The 23715-nt window shown below is 38.6% G+C and overlaps 1 protein-coding gene across 7 annotated transcripts in view; it reads right to left on the bottom strand.

Moving 5' to 3' along the window:
- The window catches only part of NAV3 (neuron navigator 3), an 893819-nt gene that overhangs the window by 358239 nt on the left and 511865 nt on the right, over window positions 1-23715 (bottom strand). The gene's annotated exons all lie outside the window — the stretch shown is intronic.

Below are 23715 nucleotides of genomic sequence, written 5' to 3'. Positions count from 1 at the left end.
AGTGCCCTTTAACACACGTGTTGTCATTTTAGCCATTTCTGATTCTTTGCCTGGGCTCCACCAGGCTGCTCTGTCCATGGGATTCTCCAGGCAAGAATATTGGAGTAGGTTGCCATTCTCTTCTCCAGGGGATCTTCCCAATCCAGGGCTCAAACTTGGGTCTCTTCGCTCTCCTGGATTGGCAGGTGGGTTCTTTACAAGTAGCGCCACCCGGGAAGCCCAGTGCCCTTTAGGGATAGCATGAATCTCTAAAAATAGATTCTATCAAACAACTTTCTTTCATTTCGTGGCAGCATTACTTAAGTTGTCAGCCAAGGGAATAACAAAGACATAGATATCTTAATTTGAGCAGATTTTTTAGATAATGACTTCATTAATTTTTTGCAAAAATATACTGACATTCAGGCTATACAACAGAACAGTTGAATAATTTCACATGTATTTAGAAAAATACAATTAAAGAATGATGATTAACAGACCACGGTCTACCTGAATATTCCTATGAATCATAGACAACGATGTATTAACCAGCATTTCTAAGTATGCTAAGTCACTTCAGTCGTGTCTGACTCTGTGCGACCCCATAGACGGCAGCCCACCAGGCTCCCCCGTCCCTGGGATTCTCCAGGCAAGAACACTGGAGTGGGCTGCCATTTCCTTCTCCAATGCATGAAAGTGAAAGTGAAAGTGAAGTTGTGCGGTCGTGTCCGACTGTGTGCAACCCCATGGACTGCAGCCCACCAGGCTCCTCCGTCCATGGGATTTTCCAAGCAAGAGTACTGGAGTGGGGTGCCATTGCCTTCTCCGATTTCTAAGTAATAGACACTTAGATTTAAAAGATTTAGATGGTATTCCTTTATATGTAAAGATTAAGAAAAGATATTAGGAATAGCTAGCATGATTGGTAAGAAAATTAGTGTAGCTGGATTTAAATTCACATTATTATCCAAAGATACATATAATACACATATATACACAGAGACACACAACTGGATTAAAATCATCACACAACTTTATATCCCAACCTTTTCACTTACCTTTGAAAGTGAAAGTGAAGTCGCTCAGTCGTGTCCGACTCTTTGTGACCCCATGGACTGTAGCTACCAGGCTCCTCTGTCCATGGGATTTTCCAGGCCAGAGTACTGGAGTGGGTTGCCATTTCCTTCTCCAGGGGATATTCCCAACCCAGGGGTCGAACCCGGGTCTCCTGCATTGCAAACAGACGCTTTACCGTCTGAGCCACCAGGGAAGTCTCACTTACCTTTATGTAAAGCTAAATAAAGCTAAAAAAAAAGACAAGCAACTGTGGTTTATTCATAAATTAAAATGCTGAGGAGGACATTTTCATTGACAACAATCATATGAACAGATCAATGGGGTTTATTAAGATTTATTCAAATTCAAGTTCAGTATGTGCTTATAATATTAGCACTGCCAAAAATTTACTAAAGATGTTTTACCCTCAAACAACAGACACAAACAACCTTCCATTGTAAGAGTTAAGGAAACCGTAGGCTCTTCGTCAGTAATGTTAGGGGAAGCACCCTGACTGAAACCGCCCACCCTGGCCAGGCACCATAGTAACCATTTGCATGAGTTGTTTTATGACAGGAACTAATAAGCCACCACCAACCAGAAGAGTTCAGGAAAGGTCAAAAGGAGACACCATATGTCTGACCACCTCCCAGAATCCTTCTCTCTGGGTTCCATCTTGGCTGAACAAGACTTGCACCACCAGGAATGGCTCTGAGTCAGAATGATTGGCTAAGGACAACCCAGAAACTAATCTCATCACCATAAAACCAGAGACTGTGAGCCACATGGTAGAGCTGTTCTCCTGGGTTCCCTTACCCTACTGCTCTCCACCCGGGTGCCCTTTCCCAATAAAATCTTTTGCTTTGTCAGCACATGTGTCTCCTCGGACAATTCATTTCTGAGTGTTAGACAAGAGCCCAGTTTTGTGCCCTGGAAGGGGTCCCCCTTCCTGCAATAGTAATACACCATGGACCTATCGCTTGCTATTAATTTTAAATGTAAAGATATCATAACTAACTAGGCCATGTATAAAGAAGAATAGCCAAGATGTTAAAGAGTGTAGAATCCATGTCATATGTGGAATAGGCCTCTGCTCAGAAAGGAGAACAACAAGAAGGTTTGCTACATTAAAATGAGAGGTTTCACCATATTACTTAAGAATGAAGTTGAATTCAGAAATAACATGACACAAAACAAAATTGACACTAATTTTTAAAAATAGATAAGATTATCTGTCTTCTGCACAATGAGCAATTCTGCACATTTTAGTATATGTGTCTATGTATGTGTATTAAAAAGTAGCTACCAAATATATTATACATATTCAATTTTATATCAAATAATGTTTCCATAAACAATTAATTATTATTGGTCTTTCATGACATATATAATAGACATTCAGGCCAGAATTAGAAAATATTCTAAATATTCTAGGAAACAAATACAGTAACTTGTGAATTTTATGATCATAATATATATTCATTATATTTATGTGGAAAGGAGTGTATTTTTGAGTGCAGATGTTTGTCCTTATTTGTCTCTATTTCTTAGTTGACATTTGGCTCCTGGTTCCTCCATCCACTGAAACAATGATATTTATAACTTCAAGAAGACAGAATTCAGCTATAACAAGGAACTCACTGCTCAATTGTATTTCAAATAGTTTTTAAGTGACAAAGTAGTTTTGAAAGTTAGGATTCACTGGATAAGAAAGTATTATCAAGATGGCAAAATTTCCTTTTACCAAGCAAATTGAAAACCTGAGCATAGAGTTCATAAGAAACACAATTCAGAGGATGCAGGAGGTATTTTCAGAGAGACCTATTGTCATGGTGAGAATTTTTAAAAGTTCAAATAGCAGGAAGGAAGCAAGGAGATTTAGAAGGAATATGTCTAAAATAAGACACCAGAAGGATCCACATAGAAGGCCATGACTCCAGACCCTGGAGAGCATTCTCAGGACTGACTGTTGGATAAGAACAGTCCCCAGCCAGGTTGTAGGTTAGAGTGAAAGCTATGAGAAATTGCATCCCACTTCCTATGTGGTAGCTGGAAGGTGGCACTAGTGGTAAAGGATCCGCCTGCCAATACAGTGATGTAAGAGACTTGGCTTTGATCCCTGTGTCCAGAAGATCCCCTGGAAGAGGCCATAACAACTCACTCCAGTATTCTTGCCTGGAGAAGCCCATAGAGAGAGGAGCTTGGAGGGTTATGGTTCATAGGGTTGCAAAGAGTTGGACACCCCTGAAGCAACTTAGCACACATGCACACAGGGCTAAAACGCAGGGTGCTCATGCTCAGTGGCTAAACTGTGCTCGGCTCTTTGCAACCCTGTAACTCCTCTGTCCATGGGATTTCCCAGGCAAGAAAACTGGAATGGGTTGCCATTTGCTCCTCCAGGGGATCTACTGGACCCAGGGATCAAACCTGTGTTTTCTGTGTCTCCTGCATTGGCAGGTGGATTCTTTACCACTGAGCCACCTGGGAAACCCTAAACACAGGTGCCTCTTGCCAAAATCCATACTGAAAATACAGGGAAAAGGGCAATAGGACACAGTTAGGCAGACAGAGTTTGAAACAGCATTCCTCATGTGCACTGAATCCAGAATATCTCCATCCAGTGAGGGTATGTGAAAGTGAGGAGAGGACCATGTCCCCAAAGAGAGCTAGCATTAGGGGAAGGCAGATGCAGGGTCCAGCAACGGTCACTAGCAGTGGGTCTTCACATAGTAGGCAAAGCCCAAGTCTCAGCAGGAAATGGCACAGCAAGCCCAGAGCTGTGTGAGGTCACCACAGCACAGAACAGTAAGGATCCAGATGGTTGCCAGCAAACCTGAGAGCCTTTTCCACTCCCCCTGCTACAACTTGAAGACACACACAGTTTCCTAAATATACTGTGTTTATCTATCAGATGATGCCATTTAATAAATGAGAAAAGGGAGAAACCTCACAGAGAAAGGAAAACAGCACAGATAAGAAGACTGACCTTCCAATTAATAAATAATTACTCTAATGAGGCATTCCTAATGACCTTCCAATTAATAAATAATTACTCTAATGAGGCATTCCTAAACAAACAAAAAAAGGTGGGGGGATCTAATTTAGGTTTCTCCCATCATCATCAATTTCCTTTTCTATCACTAGCAGCAGGAATTGACGTTTGAAAGTAATGTGAGTTGTGTTACAGAAAATGCAAAATTATATTTTCTTACACACTGGAGAGTGAAAGTGAAGAGTGAAAATTGGCTTAAAGCTCAACATTCAGAAAACGAAGATCATGGCATCCGGTCCCATCACTTCATGGGAAATAGATGGGGAAACAGTGGAAACAGTGTCAGACTTTATTTTTCTGGGGCTCCAAAATCACTGCAGATGGTGACTGCAGCCATGAAATTAAAAGACGCTTACTCCTTGGAAGGAAAGTTATGACCAACCCAGATAGCATATTGAAAAGCAGAGACATTACTTTGCCAACAAAGGTCCGTCTAGTCAAGGCTATGGCTTTTCCTGTGGTCATGTATGGATGTGAGAGTTGGACTGTGAAGAAGGCTGAGCGCCGAAGAATTGATGCTTTTGAACTGTGGTGTTGGAGAAGACTCTTGAGAGTCCCTTGGACTGCAAGGAGATCCAACCAATCCATTCTGAAGATCAGCCCTGGGATTTCTTTGGAAGGAATGATGCTAAAGCTGAAACTCCAGTCCTTTGGCCACCTCATGCGAAGAGTTGACTCATTGGAAAAGACTCTGATGCTGGGAAGGATTGGGGGCAGGAGGAGAAGGGGACAACAGAGGAATCAATGGCTGGATGGCATCACTGACTCGATGGACGTGAGTCTGGGTGAACTCCGGGAGTTGGTGATGGACAGGGAGGCTTGGCGTGCTGCGATTCATGGGGTCGCAAAGAGTCAGACATGACTGACCGACTGAACTGAACTGAACTGACACATTGGAGAAAGTAATGTATCTTAAAGACTTGTAAGTCCAACATATAAATTACAATGCACTTGGCTGAATTTACTGCACTACAATGGATGTGATTACTTACAGGACGAACCAGATCATACATCATCCTAGACAAGGAAAACTGTGTTAACATCCATAAGCCTACCCTGGTGATAGAGCATGGACATTGTTGCTAAATAGAGTGATCTCATCAATTATGTTTTAACTGACAAGGAAATCAAAGAATGCCAAGATAATGTGAAGTGTTGGGAGTTTGCTTGGAACATCTCCCATCTCCCTACTGTTCCTCCAGCACAAAGCTATGGCTGGCTTCCTATGAAACAATGAGTCTTGGATTTGATGTTAGAGTCATATTCATTTTTCTCAAGCAGGATTCTTAGGGCAACCTAAATAAACGTTAACAACAACTGGGGCACTCAGGTCAAAGATTTGTATATTCACTTTTTAAGATGATATGGCTTTAAGATAGGCCATTTCAATTCACTGGGTCTTGATTTTATCAAGGTACAAAAAACAGATAACTTGTATTAGAAGACCCTCCACTGTCCCTTCCACTATTCATATGATGTGTGTGTGTTAGTCACTCAGTCATGTCCGACTCTTTGCAACCTCATGGGTTATAGCCTGCCAGGAACCTCTGTCCATGAAATTCTCCAGGCAAGAATACTAGAGTGGAATGCCATTCAATCTCCAGCAGAGTTTCCTGACTCAGGGATTGAACCCAGGTCTCCTGCACGAGGCACATTCTTTACTATCTGAGCCACCAGGAAAGTCCTATTCATATGATATGTATGATGATATAGAGACTTATGAAACCACCACTGAACTGGGATAGAGTCACTCAAGATGGACTAGAACACTACACTAAAGCCAGAATTAAGAAGATTTTGATCCTCAATCACTAAAACAGCAGAAACATACCCAAACAGTAGAGCCAATATTTATACCCAAACAACCATGAATAGGAGAAGGCAATGGCACCCCACTCCAGTACTCTTGCCTGGAAAATCTCAGGGACAGGGAAAGCCTGGTGGGCTGCCGTCTATGGGATCGCACAGAGTCGGACACGACTGAAGCCACTTAGCAGCAGCAGCAGCAGCAACCATGAATACTCTACAGTAACTCTTTTTGAAACAAAACCATCACAAGGCAAATGGTAAAAACCATTACTAATTTTTTAACTCAAAAATATGTTCTAAATCTTACTGCATGCAAAATGTTATATTAGGAATCTCAGGGGATATAAACATGAATCAAATAGGACTCTTCTTAAAGTTAGAGTGTAAGTGAGAAATTTCATTTCATTCAGATTTAACTTATATGCAGAGTACATCATGAGAAACGCTGGACTGGAAGAAACACAAGCTGGAATCAAGATTGCCGGGAGAAATATCAATAACCTCAGATATGCAGATGACACCACCCTTATGGCAGAAAGTGAAGAGGAACTAAAAAGCCTCTTGATGAAAGTGAAAGTGGAAAGTGAAAAAGTTGGCTTAAAGCTCAACATTCAGAAAACAAAGACCATGGCATCCGGTCCCATCACTTCATGGGAAATAGATGGGGAAACAGTGGAAACAGTGTCAGACTTTCTTTTTCTGGGCTCCAAAATCACTGCAGATGGTGACTGCAGCCATGAAATTAAAAGACGCTTACTCCTTGGAAGGAAAGTTATGACCAACCTGGATAGCATCTTCAAAAGCAGAGACATTACTTTGCCAACAAAGGTCCATCTAGTCAAGGCTATGGCTTTTCTAGTGGTCATGTATGGATGTGAGAGTTGGACTGTGAAGAAGGCTGAGCGCCAAAGAATTGATGCCTTTGAACTGTGGTGTTGGAGAAGACTCTTGAGAGTCCCTTGGACTGCAAGGAGATCCAACCAGTCCATTCTGAAGGAGATCAGCCCTGGGATTTCTTTGGAAGGAATGATGCTAAAGCTGAAACTCCAGTACTTTGGCCACCTCATGAGAAGAGTTGATTCATTGGAAAAGACTCTGATGCTGGGAGGGATTGGGGGCAAGAGGAGAAGGGGACGACAGAGGAAGAGATGGCTGGATGGCATCACTGACTCGATGGACGTGAGTCTGAGTGAACTCCAGGAGTTGGTGATGGACAGGGAGGCCTGGCGTGCTGCGATTCATGGGTTCGCAAAAAGTTGGACACGACTGAGCGACTGATCTGATCTGATCTGATCTGAAGGGAGAACTTTGAATGAATGCCAAGATTCCCAGATGTGCTATGGAAGATTAATTGGACAACAGCATCTAGGAAGGACTAGTATCACTTTTAGAGTCACAAAAATCACAAAAATACTGCTATTGTACAGTCATGCCTGAGAGAGTCAAAACTTACGATCTATAAACCTCAGCAAACTGGCAAACATAGCAAGTCTCTTTCTTTGGAACACATATCTAATCGAATGGCATCATGCTGAGAAGACTGATGGTTCAGTCTTTATTACAGAAATTTATCTCTATTTACCTGGGTGCTGCCCTCTAAAATAAAGAACAGCAGTAAAGTTTAAATCATCTAGTGTTCCAGAAGCATATGGCAAAAGTTGCATACATTTTGTTCAATAGATAAGATGATAGGTGCCTTTTTATCCTTTATACCACTGCCAGGATAAACTCTTCCAAGTGTTTAGTAAATTATGTGTTGTATTAAAAATGGTGTGAGCTCATTATTTATTTTTCGTACTGGAGGACAAATTTCCAATATGTCTTCAACTTGACTATTTCTAGCAGAGAAAATTTTCATTTACTTAAACTAAAATACTTGGCATACAATGCAAGGAGGGTAAGGACTTCTCACTGACTTCTCCCATTAAGTATTCTTGGGCAAACCTGAGATATACTCCACAGAATGGATTTTATATTCATTCAGCAGCCCAGCTTTGCAGCTAGTAGCAACATTCATAGGCTTTACTCAGAGCAGTCCTGTTATTTTAACATGGCTGTTTCTATTTATATAGTTACACAATCCAGTTGGTTCCTTCTTCCTCCCTGTCTGAGACACAGTTTACAGAAAGAAACCACAGTTATTACATAATTGCATTGCCAGGAAATCCAAGTGCTGTTTTCTGGTAGAGAGTATAAGACCCGCACCTTGACTTATGGCTTACTCATCTTAAATCACATCTGTTTGGGGGACTTTCTCCTGGCTCAAGTATGTCCTCTGAAGTTTTACTATATTTATTAGAATGCCATTTTTGCTATTATGACTAATTCATGCGGTGGTTTTACAGATGTCCTGTAAATGAAAGCCCACTATACAACAGGAAGTACCCATAGCCAAGTCCTTTGGAGAGTAGCAGCACATTCACCAGCGGATCCAGGTGGTAAGACATGAACAAAAGTTTTACACAACCACACATGAAAAGAAGAAAACAAAAGACAAGGCAGACATTGGGACTCGCTCTAACTCTTTCAACTCAATGGCAGCTGCTCCACTGAATGTGTTCAGACAAGTCACCACTGTGAGGGGGTGGATATAGACAGGAACTATCCTCTGGAAGGCAAAACAAACTATGAATGCAACAGAACAAACACAGGGATATGATGTTTGAGATTTTCTTGTAAATCCTCAAAATATTAAATTTAATTAAAAATTTAATGACTGTTTGATCAAGGCTGCAGAAGAGAAAGGGATGTATCAGTGCGTGTGATACCCTTACTCCAAGCAGCATCTTCTCTCAAATCGCACCCAAAATGAGTCGTAGATAGTTGTCAACACCTGGCCCACTCTTGGCCTAAAAGGATTTCTTTCTTGCTGAAACCTCTGCAGTCTTACCTTTCAGTTGGATTTTATCTTCTTGCGTTTTAAATTCTCTCAGCTTGCCTCACACGCACCAGACATAAGAGCTAAACAAAATGTGTTTAGTGCCTGAGGGAATTAATTTTCTGCCTGGGATAACTAGACAAAGTGTGATGCAATTCCTCCCTGAATTTAAAATGCTGTGTTATCTTGAAGCCAGTCTTCCTCATCCAATAAAAACAGGGGGTAAACGGGTGACCTTAAAAGACATTTTTCTGAAAACTAAGATTCTCACACACACACACACACGCACAAATGCTTCTGATAATGCTGGGTGTAGACAGATGCTCTCTTCCTCTCTGTACTTCCCCAAGTTTTTGTCAATGGGCTATTGTTAAAAGTGTGGACTTTCTCCCAGACCACATCCTGTCTGTCTTATGAAGAAAGACACTGCTGAAGTATATTGAAAAGTCCTGTTTTTCTGAGTGTGGAGAGAACACAAATTAACCTCAAGATAGTTCCAAATTCAACTCAGAACTATGGAACTTCTGTTGGAAATCACCTGATGGACGCAGGGAACTATGTTTGTTTCACTGACAACCCTGAGTCTTTCACACAAAATGAAACAACAGGGCATTCAGTATTGCCAGCACTAGAGTCGGACGCGACTGAAGCGACTTAGCAGCAGCAGCGAAAATGGCGGAGGTGTGAAGGAGCAGATGTAAACACCTGAACTTCAAAACAAGAGAGTCATTCTTCGAACAACTAAAACCTCTACAGAAACGACTTCTAATCTGAATAATTGGCATTCAAGAAAGGACATGGTCTGTCCAACTGAGTCTGACAACGAATCCTTAATTAAATAAGGTGATATTTTAAAATCAATAAATATAAAATACATTTTCAACTACTACCAAATTAGAATTAATAATGAGATAAAAGTGAAGTAAAAGTAAAGAGAAAAATAAGAACATCGGATTCAGAATTAGGGTGACCCACCATTCCACTGTGCCCTGGACTGAGAGATTCCCCAAACAAAAACTTTCAGAGCTAAAAATCAGGACAGTTCTGCGAAAACCAGTATAGTCACTCACCTATGTGGACTGAAATTTTTTTCATCTTAATGATTCCTTATAGAAGGTAAGGAGAAGGGGAGAAAACAATAAGTAAAATTTGGAATAAAAATGGTATCAGGAAAATTGTTATTTAAATTATACAGTAAGATGTCCCTATGCCCCTACAAAATTTTTCTTGCACACCAAAGAGCAGACAAAGATGTGAATCTCCTAAGGAAATATTAGCTCATGCTTTGGGCATTGATAATAACATCACTTGCTTTAACCTTCATGTATCAGCAGCTCCAAAGCTCAGATCTAAATGTGTAGATGACCTTTAGCAACTATACAAAACATCATGGAATAAATTTTATACACCACTCTAGCTTTATCTTATTCTATTGTTCTTTCCTTCTTATGATCCTATGTTTTGAAGTTATGTTGCATTTTTTTTTTAATTCTACTAAAGCATTTTTTTTTTTTCCCAAGAGAGACAGGATTTGCACTGGCGGCACTAAACGGAGGGCAATTTCTCCTACTCCAAGGGGAAACACAATGTCTGGAGACATTTTTTGATTGTCCCAACTGAAGAGAATAAACCTGTTTGAAATTTAAAGAAAAAAAAAATACTTCAAATGTATAATAAACACTATGATTATTGGAAACCTGAATTATCAATATAAGTGTTTCTGATATTTCTAAGTAATACCAAAGAAGATTTTAATGTTGCCCTCAATAATAAATATAAATTCCTAAAGACTCAGTTGTTGCTAGCATATTTCCCACAAAGCTCATCATGTTAAAATGAGCTTTCAAACACACACACACTTCCTTTTACATAGTAAGCATAAATAGTTGATGATGGACTAATTAATAGATACAGGAAATAGGATCCATGACACAGACACAGAAGTAGCACTTGGAGGGATTTATTTGTGAAATAGCAACCTTGTTTTAGAATACAATAGATTTAGCTTGAATCAGAGGAAAAGAGCAGAGGGAACGTATTGTTGGAGATGATAACCCTTGTGTTCAGTGGAAGAAGGCAACACACAAGTGTGGATATCAAAAAGCCAGCCAGAGGAAGGAAAAAACAGCTATAAAAAGCAGATGGTTTGAGGAGAAAGGAAATGTAAAACAGAATCCAAAAAAGTATATGGGTCAAAATAATAACACAAATGATTCTGGCAAAAATATTGCTCTGCAGAAATGCAACAAATGGCCAAAAACATAGAGGCACAGCAAGATTAAAAATGTAAGCATTCAGGGGCAATAAAGAGAAATACCTATTACCCGCATATTTTTCAGAGCCTAAAAGCTGAGCAATTTAAATTGATCCATGCTAAAGCTAAACAATAAACACTGATAAAGAGAAGTATAAACCCGAGTGGAGAGTCCCAGATGTACAATTAAATCTAAAGACCAATTAAGTCATTTAGAAATTTATGTTGCATTTGAAAAGAGGTTGTTTTATGCACTGTTCTTTGTATTTGCTCACCAAGGTCTGAAAAGACTGCAATATGAGTTGCTTCTTCCAATGCTAGTGATGGATTTGTCAATGACCCATTCATCCACGGCCACTAGGTCCACTTTGGAGCCAACGTGTAATGTGCCTACAGAGCTAGGTGGTGTCTTCAGGCCGAGAGAGCAGATACTCCCTCACACAACTATGCAGCCACGCATTGGACATCTAGAAGCCACCAAACGCCTCCTTCCTGCTCCTGACTCCTTTCCTGACTCCAGCCCGGCTCTACATTTCACTTCTAGAATTCAGATCTGATGCTCTTTTGGCCCTTCTGGCTCCCAGCTTGATGGAGAGTTTCCAAATCCAGCAAGAGGAAATGCTACAAGCTGAGCAGTAAAGCAAGTAGAAACAAGGGCACAGGATCAAGAGAGTTGCCTTCAGGATGTAAGTTTGGATCAGTTGGTTTGAACAGGAGAAACGAAAGATGGGTAGCAAAAGCATCAAGCAGGAAGCAGCCTGCAAAGTGACGATACCACTGTTATTAATGATATATGATGCATTTGTGTACACGGGCCTGGTCTATTTTTTAAAAGCGGAATTAAATACAAAGTGTTTTCTTTCTGTACATTTAGTAATTTGAATATAATTATGGCCCTCCACCCATTCAATGTTTTGCACTTAAAGACACGTCCTTATATCAAGAACTTTTGGACAATCTGGAAACCACTTCTGGGCACCTGAGAATATTTCTAATATGGCAAATTTTGGCTGATTTTGAACATCTGACTAATTAGGCAGTCATGGGCTAACTAAATTCTTGCTAATAGTTCACCAAACCATTTCCAGATGTGTGGCTAGGCTATATTTCCTGGCCTTTCCAGCAATTAGGTATCCTGCGATAGGGCTCTGGCCAACAGAACTGAGTGGAAGTGAGTTCTGTGGAATTTCTAAGCCTCTTACACAATCCTCTATGTTCTCTCTTTCACTTATGGTTAGCTAAAGGTAGGATGGTACAACCACAAGCTAAAAAAAAAAATCTGATTTCCTGAGTTACCATAAACCTGTGTCAGCAAACTCTCTATAAAGGGCCAGATGGTAAATATTTAAGGCCATACTATATTACAACTACTCCAGTCTAGTCTCACTGCACAAAAGCAACCATTGACAACATGGAAACAATGTGATAGCTGCATCCCAATAAAACTCTACTTACTAAACTTGGGTGCCAACCCAGACTTGACCTATGTACCACAGTTTGTCAAACCCCAATATTATACAACAACCAAAAGACTGAAAAATAACCTCCTACTGTGTTAAGCCACCGAGCCGTTGAGTTTATCTGTTAGAGAATTTAGCATTACCTTAACTAACCAACGGAGAAGGTAATGGCACCCCACTCCAGTACTCTTGCCTGGAAAATCCCATGGATGGAGGAGCCTGGTAGGCTGCAGTCCATGGGGTCGCTAAAAGTCAGACACGACTGAGCAACTTCACTTTCACTTTTCACTTTCCTGCATTGGAGAAGGAAATGGCAACCCACTCCAGTGTTCCTGCCTGGAGAATCCCAGGGATGGGGGAACCTGGTGGGCTGCCGTCTCCGGCGTCGCATAGAGTCGGACATGACTGAAGCGACTTAGCAGCAGCAGCAGCAGTAACTAACCAAATGACATTTTGATTGTTTAAAAAATTTAACACATGTCATGATGGGAATCTGTGGGAGTGACACCCCACAGGTTTTCAATTCTACAAGAGTCCTTTAAAACATCAAAATACAGCAAAAAGAGATGGCCTGCTGTTCTTCTTTCTTTGTTTGGTTTTTCTCTTTGATGGAGACTGTATCATCTTATTTTATGGGGAATCAGGTAAATTTTTGCCACCATCTTCCCAACTCCAGGCAGACTTGTAACACTTTTTAACAGATCATTCCATTTACTGGGAACAGTGGAGAAATCCTGCCATGCGTTCAATTAATGATCTCTCCCACAGATATTGAATTTCTCTACTGGCTCTAATGACCAGGAATCCAAAGTAAAGTGTTTCTCAGAGCACAAATGGAGCAACAGTGGGAGGACAAAGAATTTAAAGTGAAAATTGTCAAAACTTAATTCAGCCCTCCTGCAAGAATCACAGTTTTCTATATTTTCCCATTATGTGATTGAAGCAACAAAAAGAAGAAATAATAACTGATTTTGTCTGTGGTTTATAAATTGTTATCAGAGAGAGACAGAGAGGGAGATTGAAAAGTAAGGACTTAAGGGTCCTATAGACCTCGGTTGACATTCCTGCTCTATTTTGACACCTCTCTGAGCTCAGTTTCTACATATATTTAATTGTAATAATAATAAATTGGGTATAGCATCCAGCATGTGGTAGGTACTCAGAAAGTATTAATAATGATCATTAGTTTTAACTGGTACTTGCTGCCAAATTCACAAATTATCATTTCTAAATAAACTGTAAATTTTTGTTTGAATTAAAATACTTCACAGAATGTTGTGTTTTGTTGATAATTAGTATGTTAATTCAAAAAGCTATAGCTTATTTCACTAGACTTGTCCCTCTTCCATTACTCTTGAGAGGGTTATTTTAGACAAAAGTTTGCTCCATTACACACTCCTAAACTTCTGTATTTCCAAACTCTCTTTTTACTGGATATTTCCATATTTTATCCTCATCTTTCTAATATATGGACTTAATAATGTCTCTTTGATATCCTCCCCCTATCCTCTACAGAATAAGTACAAATTACTTATTGAGCATTTAATGTCACCTTCCCATTGCCTCATCTCAACTACATCTCTCTTATCCATGTTTTAGGATTGCTGAATAGTCTATAGTTTTCTAACCACAGCACAGTATTTCATACCTTGGTAGATGCTATTCTACCTAAAATGTTCCTTATTCTGTATTTATTTGGCTAAACAAATTCAGTCTTCAAAACATGGTTGAAATGTTACTTTACTCATACATGGAAATTAATCACCATTTCCTTTGTTCTGCTAATAATACTTAATATTGCTAATCTTTATACTAAAGTATTACGTATTTTAGAGTATTATAATAGGTAATAAGTTGACCACCAACTATGTATGGTGACACACAGTTTATAGGCAATAAATATCTCATTTATTCTTCAGAGCAATTTTATGTGGTTAGTTTATATTATTGTCTCCATTTTACAGATGAAGAAGCTGAGGCTTAAGTATTAATTGACTTGCCAGGGTCACTTCGTTAGTGAATATTAGAGTATTCTAAATTGACAATGGTGGTCAGCAGATGTTAAATGGTACAAACAGGATGAAAATAAGAAGTAAATGTGAGCCAAGAAAAGATGTCTTTTTAAAAGCCATTAGTAACTTCTCAGAAAACAAAAGTCAGAAATCAAGAAAAGTAAAGCAAATGTAAAGCTTGGAATAGTGGCAATAAACACAAACTACTCTTTAAAGAAATGTATCTGCAAATAATAATCATTAAATATTAAATGTTAAAATTAATGAATATACTTAACATTTACAAGATTAATAATAATAGTGGTTATTCTTATTATATCGTAAAGACCTGAGCATTTTCAGAAGCTGATTCTAAAGCAGTGCTTCTTAACTGATTTTGACTTCACCTTCCCCACAGGCACATTTCACAACATCTGGAGACATTTCTGGTTGTCATAACTGGAGGATCGTACTAGCATGCAGTAGATAAAGGCCTAAATTATGCTAAATGTCCCATGATAGTAAGACTGCTCCCCTGCATCACAGAATCATCAGGTCCAAAATGTGATGAGTTTGAAAAATACTGGTCCAAAAAAATCCATTGAAGAGAAAGATTGAATAAAAAGAGAAATGTGATAACGGATAGGACAAAAATCATGAAGAAGAAGAAAAGGAGTACATAATAAAACTATTACCCTTAGAAAAACTTTATCAAGAACTGCTGTCCTCGGTTCTCTTTTATTTTTTACAGATACAGAGATTGAAGTCGAGAGAGTTTAAATAACTTATCCTTTCAAAATCTATCAGAAGTTTAATTCAAATCTTTGAGCTCCTAATTTGATGTTCTTTTATCTATGCCAGCTAGTATTTTAAGTTCAAGATTGAGGGTAATTCCTGGAGACATGATAGCATAAATATCAACTATAGAGCAATTATTTTATTTACAAATTAATGACATACCTATTGATTGTATGTTTCCATAAACAATATATTAAGCACCTTCATTTTTATTACAGGAAAGAAAAAACGTCTATAGCACTGGGAAGGAAGAAGCTAAGAAGAATGCATTTAGCTAACTGGCATCAAGTATTCACTCAATAGTGACAACTGCAGAACAATTTAAAAGTTGTATGAGATTTTGAATTACATTTAATCACATATGTTTAAAACATTACATATAATTCTTTAAAGACTTTGTAAAGTACAAACTAAAATAATGAATTATGGTATTACACTGTCACATTTCTATAAATTGTTACTCAAGGGAAAGAAATGCATGCTACTGAAAATCTGAGTCTTCAGCCAGTAGAGAAAAAGTTAAACTTCAGAGATCATTACAATATTCTTTATACTATTGCTGTCACAAAGACAAAAACAATTAAAGCAACTATTAATGGCTTCACTATAAAACTTGGAGCATGAGCTATAACAAGAAAAATAAATGATCTTGTTTCTTTAAATACAAATAATTAAATGTGCAAGCACAGCAGAACTAGGCAAAGCAGGGGTAACCATCTAGAGAACAGAGGGCTGACCTATGCAGCCGTGGGCCTGGCCAGCCCTGCAAGTGGTGCCGAGTGAGCGAGCCAACAGGAGTGTCCACAGTCCTCAGCAACCAGGCATCCTTGCCATGAAGGAAACAGCTGGAGACCAGGGACCGCCCTCTACTCTACTGACATCTGCTGCTATGTATTTCTATCATGGGGTTTCTTTTATTTACCAATATTTTTGTTTCAAACAATTTGATGGAGACCATGTGTCAACTTAATTGTCTTCTGATCATTCCAGGCACTTGGTCATACCAGTGCAACTCACTAGCAATGCTGGTGGGCTGCAGTCCATGGGGTCGCTGAGCGTTGGAGACGACTGGGCGACTTCACTTTCATTTTTCACTTTCATGTATTGGAGAAGGAAATGGCAACCCACTCCAGTGTTCTTGCCTGGAGAATCCCAGGGATGGGGGAGCCTGGTGGGCTGCCATCTATGGGGTCACATAGAGTCGGACACAACTGAAGTGACTTAGCAGCAGCAGCAGCAGCAGCAGCAATGCTAATTAAATACTTAAACCGTACCAATACATATAGAAATTAATACAGCCAATAGCCTTTCTTCTCTTCCCCTGGCACCACAAGGAGTCCTCCTTGTTGAAATGTTGTTTACTGGTAAGAACAGCATCTTCTGAAACCACACAGTCTTAGTCTGAATCCATATTCTGCCACATTGAGATACTGGTAAGCAATTTAATCTCAGTTTCAGTTTATTCATCTATACAATGGGGATAATAACAGAACTTATATCATAAAGCTATTGCAAGGACCGAATGGAATACTCCATGAAGTGCTCAGTCCAATAAATGGCATCTAGCAAGTCTCTGTAAGCATTAGTTAATATTAGTCCCTTTCCACTCTGATTTCTCTGAAATCTCATTGACGGTGTAATTTTGTCTCATTTTTACATAAGAAGAGACTCCTTCATTGTCTACCAAATGCCTCTATCTGCCTACATCTATAATCGGATCCCCTAAACTTTCTTTTCATCAATAGTCTGCTCAAATTATAATGGCTTTCCAACTTGGTATTCCTCTGTGAAATCCTCTCCTCAAAAGAATGCTTTTTTCTCCTCTACATGGGCATCTTATCTGCCCATTAAATTCCAACTACTTGATGATGAAGTATTTTTTGAATGTTCCAGCCAAATAGGATTTCTATCAAATGTAAAATCTGACAAAATAACTGCCCTCTTATCAATATTATCCATGTATTTTCTTGTCTATGTCACAATTTCTGTTTTTTTTTTTTAATATACAATTTAATGCTTCTGAGCGTCTTCTGTTTTCAAAGCATTAGCTTTGGGACTATAGGAACAAAATAGTAAGAAGTGATCTCTACTTTGACTGTTCTTGCAACTAACAGGGTAAGAATATTAATCAAACCTCCACTCTATCATGTACAAGTACTTTCTTTATATCTCCACAACTGAATGTAAACTTTCCTTCCTTTTAACCTGCACAACAATTTATTTATTCTTTTCTTTGACTTTGGAAGTAAGTCTTTAAAAAAAAGGTAAAATTTGGAGAAAAAAGTATAAATAGAATATTGCAAGTATATCATGAAGAGAAAATAAAATGTAAAGGCAAAAAAAAAAGTCACTGCAGAGACAAATCTAGATTCAAATTCTGGATTTTGACACTGGTACTTAACTGTTTGATCCCATGCTGGTTTCCCACTCTTATCTAGGCCTCAGTTTAATCCTCTGTAAATGTGGATACAATGCCATCTTTGAAACACTGGGAGACTAAAATGAGAAATTTCCTATAAAGTACAAGATCAGTTAAGTTCTGTTCAGTCACGCAGTTGTGTCTGACTCTTTGTGATCCCATGGACTGCAGCACACCAGGCCTCCCTGTCCATCATCAACTCTCGGAGTTTACTCAAACTCATGTCCATTGAGTTGGTGATGCCATCCAATATCTCATCTTGCCCTTCTCCTCCCTCCTTCAATCTTCCCCAACATCAGGGTCTTTTCAAATGAGTCAGTTCTTCGCATCAGGTGGTCAAAGTATTGGAGTTTCAGCTTTAGCATCAGTCCTTCCAATGAATATTCAGGACTGATTTCCTCTAGTATGGACTGGTTGGATCTCCTTGCTGTCCAGGGGACTCTCAAGAGTCCTTTCCAACACCACAGTTCAAAAGCATCAATTCTTCGGTGCTCAGCTTTCTTTATAGTCCAACTCTCAAATCCATGTATGACTACTGGAAAAACGATAGCTTTAAATATATGGACCTTTGTTGGGAAAGCAATGACTCTGCGTTTTAATATGCTGTCTAGGTTGGTCATAACTTTTCTTCCAAGGAGCAACTGTCTTTTAATTTCATGGCTACAGCCACATATGCAGTGTTTTTGGAGCCCCACAAAATAAAGTCTGTCAGTGTTTCCACTGTTTCCCCATCTATTTCCCATGAAGTGTTGGGACCAGATGCCATGATCTTATTTTTCTGAATGTTGAGTTTTAAGCCAATTTTTTCCCTCTCCTCTTTCACGTTCATCAAGAGGCTTTTTAGTTCTTCTTCACTTTCTGCCATAAGGGTGGTGTCATCTGCATATCTGAGGTTATTGATATTTCTCCCAGCAATCTTGATTCCAGTTTGTGCTTCTTCCAGCCCAGCGTTTCTCATGATGTACTCTGCATATAAGCTAAAAAAGCAGGGTGACAATATACAGCCTTGACGTACTCCTTTTCCTATTTGGAACCAGTCTGTTGTTCCATGTCCATTTCCAACTGTTGCTTCCTGACCTGCATACAGATTTCTCAAGAGGCAGGTCAGATGGTCGGGTGTTCCCATCTCTTTCAGAATTTTCCCAGTTTGTTGTGATCCACACAGTCAAAGGCTTTGGCATAGTCAATAAAGCAGAAATAGATGTTTTTCTGGAACTCTCTTGCTTTTTTGATGATCCAATGAATGTTGGCAATTTGATCTCTGGTTCCTCTGCCTTTTTGAAATCCACCTTGAACATCAGGAAGTTCACAGTTCACATACTGTTGAAGCCTGGCTTGGAGAATTTTGAGCATTACTTTACTAGCATGTGAGATGAGTGCAATTGTGCGGTAGTTTGAGCATTCTTTGGCATCGCCTTTCTTTGGAATTGGAATGAAAAACTGGCCTTTTCCAGTCTTGTGGCCACTGCTGAGTTTTCCAAATTTGCTGGCATAGTGAGTGCAGCACTTTCACAGCATCATCTTTTAGGATTTGAAATAGCTCAACTGGAATTCCATCACCTCCACTAGCTTTATTCAGTGATACTTCCAAAGGCCCACTGACTTCTCATTCCGGGATGTGTGGCTCTAGCTGAGTGATCACACCATTGTGATTACAAAGTACAAGGTAGATGCTCAAAAAATTATTTTCTATAATAATATTTAAAAAAAACTTTAGTTTGCATATGTAATCTAAGAAAGAAGGGGTCAACAAGCCATGTGTGAAAGAAATTAAAAATGAGAATAGAAGTAATATGTAGGTGACAGATCAAGTGGAAAGGAGGCTGGGCATTTAAAAGTGAAGGCCAGTTTACAGTGGTAGATTGTCTAAGGAACTTTCACGAACAGGGATGTCTAATACTTAATCACACGCTATTTGCTGAAGCATGACAATGTATAATACTCTTCCTTAACCTTAATCTCCAGATTCTTAAGTATGATCTCCTAACCAAAGTGACTCTCTTTCTCATTTGGGTGAACACCTAGGAAGAAAAGAAAAGCAAATCCATATGAGGAAAGACACTAGAAAGTTCAAGAAAAGTTGAAAATCAGAACAAAAGGTAGACAGAAAAAAAGTATAAATCCTTGAAATATCATGGTGGAATATGAAATTGGGACATGAAATCTGTAATTAAAGCTATTTATTTTGTAAGACCACAATGAGCTATCACCTCACACCTGTCAGAATGACAATCATCAAAATGAACACAAATAACAAATGCTGGCAAGGATATGAAGAAAAGGGAACCCTTTTACTCTGTTGGTAGGAATGTAAATTGTGGAAATCTGTATTGAGGTTTCTCAAAAAACTAAAAACAAAATTACCATATGTTCCAGCAATTCCACTCTTGGAAAATCTCCCAAGCCCACATTTATAAAGACACATGCACACCGATGTTCATAGAGCATTGTTTACAATAGCCAAGATATGGAAGCAACCTGAGTGTCCATCAATAGATGAGTGGACAATGAAAATGCAGTGTACACACACACACACACATGCACACACACTACTCAGCCATAAAAAGAGTAGAATTTTGCCATCTGCAGCAACATGGATGTACTTGGAGGTCATTATGCTAAGGAAATAAGTCAGACAAAGACAAATATCCTATGGTATGACTTGTGTGTAGAATCTAAAAAGCACACTGAGCAGTGAATAAAACAAAAAAGAAGCAGACACAGACATAGAGAATAAACTCGCGATTACCAGTGGGCCCGGGAAGGTAGAGAGAATCAGTAGGTATGGTATAGGTATGGGCTTCCCAGTGTTGCTAGGAAGAACCCACCTGTCAACGCAGGAGACATAAGAGATGCAGGTTGCATCCCTGGGTGGGGAAGATCCCCTGGAGAAGGAAATGGCAACCCACTCCAGTATTCTTGCCTGGAGAATCCCATGGACCTAGGAGCCCAGTGGGCTACAGTCCATGGGGTTGCAAAGAGTTGGACATGACTGAAAGTGACTTGGTACTTTAGTACACTTAGCACAGGTATAATACAGTAAGAAATACAAACTATTAGGTATAAGATAAGCTATAAGGATATATTGCACAACATGAGAAAAATAGTCAATATTTTATAATAATTGTAAATGGAGTATAATCTTTAAAAGTTGTAAATCACTATATTGTACACCTGTAACATATAGTATTGTATAGAAACTATACTTCAATTAAAAAAAAAGAAAAAAAAAAAAAGGACAGGGAGTCTAATTTGACTGAAAAAGGTTGGGACAAGCAAGCATGAGAAAAAGAGTAGCCAGATGGAGCTAAGATAGAAGTGACACCAATCGGAGGACTGAAATATAAGACAGGAGAAGTAACTAAAGTCTTTTTTTTTTTTTTTAATCAGAATGGTAAATGTTTTGAATAGATGTGATAGAGAATCCCTGGGGAAGGGACCAATTTGGAATTATTACAATAACTGACAGAAAACTTAACAAAGGTCAAGCTTGTGCATAAAGGGATCAATGAAGATGTGTGTAAGGGGATAAATACAAGCTGCAGTACAGAAGCAAAATTTCCAATTTCTAGCAAATTATGGAACATGGAATAGCAATGTTTATTATCAGAAGTTAGACTAGGAAATCAAGATTAGATGACTGGAATGTTGGCATGTACACTAATAAAAAACAAGAATAGGAGAAGGGAGTACTGGATTGAAGATCCGTTTCTGACACTGTCATATCCAGATTTGTTTTCTCTCACCAAACTGTGAGGCTGTTCAGTACAAGGACTGGCCAAATACTCCACATAAATGTTTCTTAATGATAGTCATCTATTGTGGGTACTATCCATGGTCTCTTTTCCTTAGAAATAGAACCCATAATTTTTAGTTGGGCACACGGTTGCTTAGAATAAACTTTATATTTTCCAGTCTCTACTACAACTAGATAAGGCCTTGGAACTACAAAATAGGCCAAATGGATGTGGAAGAATCCTTAATGAAATAGGACATGTATTTTTAATTGAGTGAAAGTCAGTTATCCATTCAAGACTGAGACATGGATGCCAAAATGGTGATGAACAAAAAAGAGACAGCTTGGATCCCTGACAATTTGGTGAAGTCCCCCTGCCAGTCATGGAGTACTTACTTCCAGATAGCCTTTAAATGAAAGAGAAAGAAACCCCTATTTGAATTCTGCTATTGTTGAGTTTTTTTTAAAACAATTTGTAGCCACATCTAATTTTCTCTAATACAGCTACCTTGATCATGTTTGCTGTTTTCTTCAGTTCAATTTTTTCAAAGGTTTATGTAAGTCTTTATTCTTTCCTAACATTTAGAAATATTCTGGAATGCTGACCAGGCATTCTTTACATTTGACTGAAAATTTTTTAATCTGATAAGTGACATGGTAAAAACATCCTTATAAATACAACATTACTTACCACAGAGTCTTATTGGAATATCAGATGTATGACTGATATGTTCACTAACCAAAGAGACCAACCAAAATTCTCTTGTGAACTGTACTTACAGTGGTCGAGTCTTAGGCCAAGATCATTTATCAAAGTACAAGTTGGACTAAACCTGCAGAGATTATAGCCACGGTCAGGGGAGAAAAGTGGTTTCTCTTCCATCTAGATCAGACAAGCCATTGTGGGCACACGGAATTTTAGAAGAGAATGACATCCATTTGCTTTTAATTATTTTCATAAAGTTAAATATTTTTTTAGTCTTTTTTGGTAGTTTACACTTCCCTACTTTCACCTTGAAATGCTTATTTTGGGCTGAGAACACTAAGCCTGAAATTAATTACTTTCTTTTAACTGATTTTTGTTGGGTAGAAGATGTTGTCCTAAAACATAAAAGGAATAATTGTAGAACTAGAAGTACTTTAAAAATCATTCATTCTAAGCCATATGTTTTACAGGCGGATGATCCAAAGAGACTCATGAACATAACTAAATCTTTCTCAGCGTAACTGTCTTTTCATTCAGTGATTCATTCATTCATGTGTTAATCCATTCAATGACTATTTAATTGTTAGGCATAAAGGGCTTGAGGAGAGGAAACTGTAACAGAGAATACGGTCCTGGGCTGTATATATTTTCAGTTTAGTGGGGATAGAAATAAATTATCCAGATAATTAAAACTCAATATAAATCAAGATGTTGCAATCATTGCTACAGATAAAGAACAGGAGACGGAGGGACAGGAAAGGTAATTAGCAGAGACTTTATGAAGAAAGTCGCACTTTGCTGTTCCTGAGAAGATATGAACAAGTGAGGATAGAATGGACATTTCAGACAAAACGGTGACTTTCTTTTTAACTTGGACAGCTGATTTCTGTACAAAGACTTTTTCTTAAATTATTTTTAACATACATTTGGGTGGGAGAGTAAAATCAACTCATCCCAAAGGAGTCAGAGATGAGAGAGGTAACTTTGTAAAGCTGGACATCCTAAGTTAATGCTGCATTAAAAAGTGATGCAAGGTATAAAGGAATTCCTGCGAAGTTCACCAACTAAAGGGTCCTGTTACCCTTCAGCATCTGGAGAAAACGAGTGTAGTATGGTTTAAAACCCAAGAGCTACTGTTCACAAATGTCATAAATTAAATGACTGAAAAAGATGTCAGTAATGAGTAAAACCAGGGTTTCAATTTACAAGTGAAAACCCAGACAAATGTGCAGTATCAAGGAAAATCATATTTCCTTTTCTTCTATATTGTAATGAATTAAGCAGGCTAGGATTCACATATCCAGTCAGAAAGTGTATAAAATGCAAATGATTTAGAGAAAAGTGATGGTGTCTGTATGACTTTTCACAAATAAATCTTATTTTTACTTCATAATGTATATGAAAAATAGCTTCCCTTTACCTCATACTTGTGATCAATTATGATTTTCAGTAAGAGAGATATCTAGGATTTCACAAGGCACTTCATCAATAAGTAGTTCTGATAACACAGGCATATTCAGAGAAGTCTGTTCATCACTTTTACAACAACTGTACATAGGCCTTTTGACTATACAAAC

This window comes from Bos taurus, chromosome 5 (genome assembly GCF_002263795.3).
Source record: "Bos taurus isolate L1 Dominette 01449 registration number 42190680 breed Hereford chromosome 5, ARS-UCD2.0, whole genome shotgun sequence".
Classification (NCBI taxonomy): Eukaryota; Metazoa; Chordata; class Mammalia; order Artiodactyla; family Bovidae; genus Bos; species Bos taurus.
Note: the sequence above shows the minus strand (reverse complement) of the source record. Positions and strands in the feature narration are given on the sequence as shown.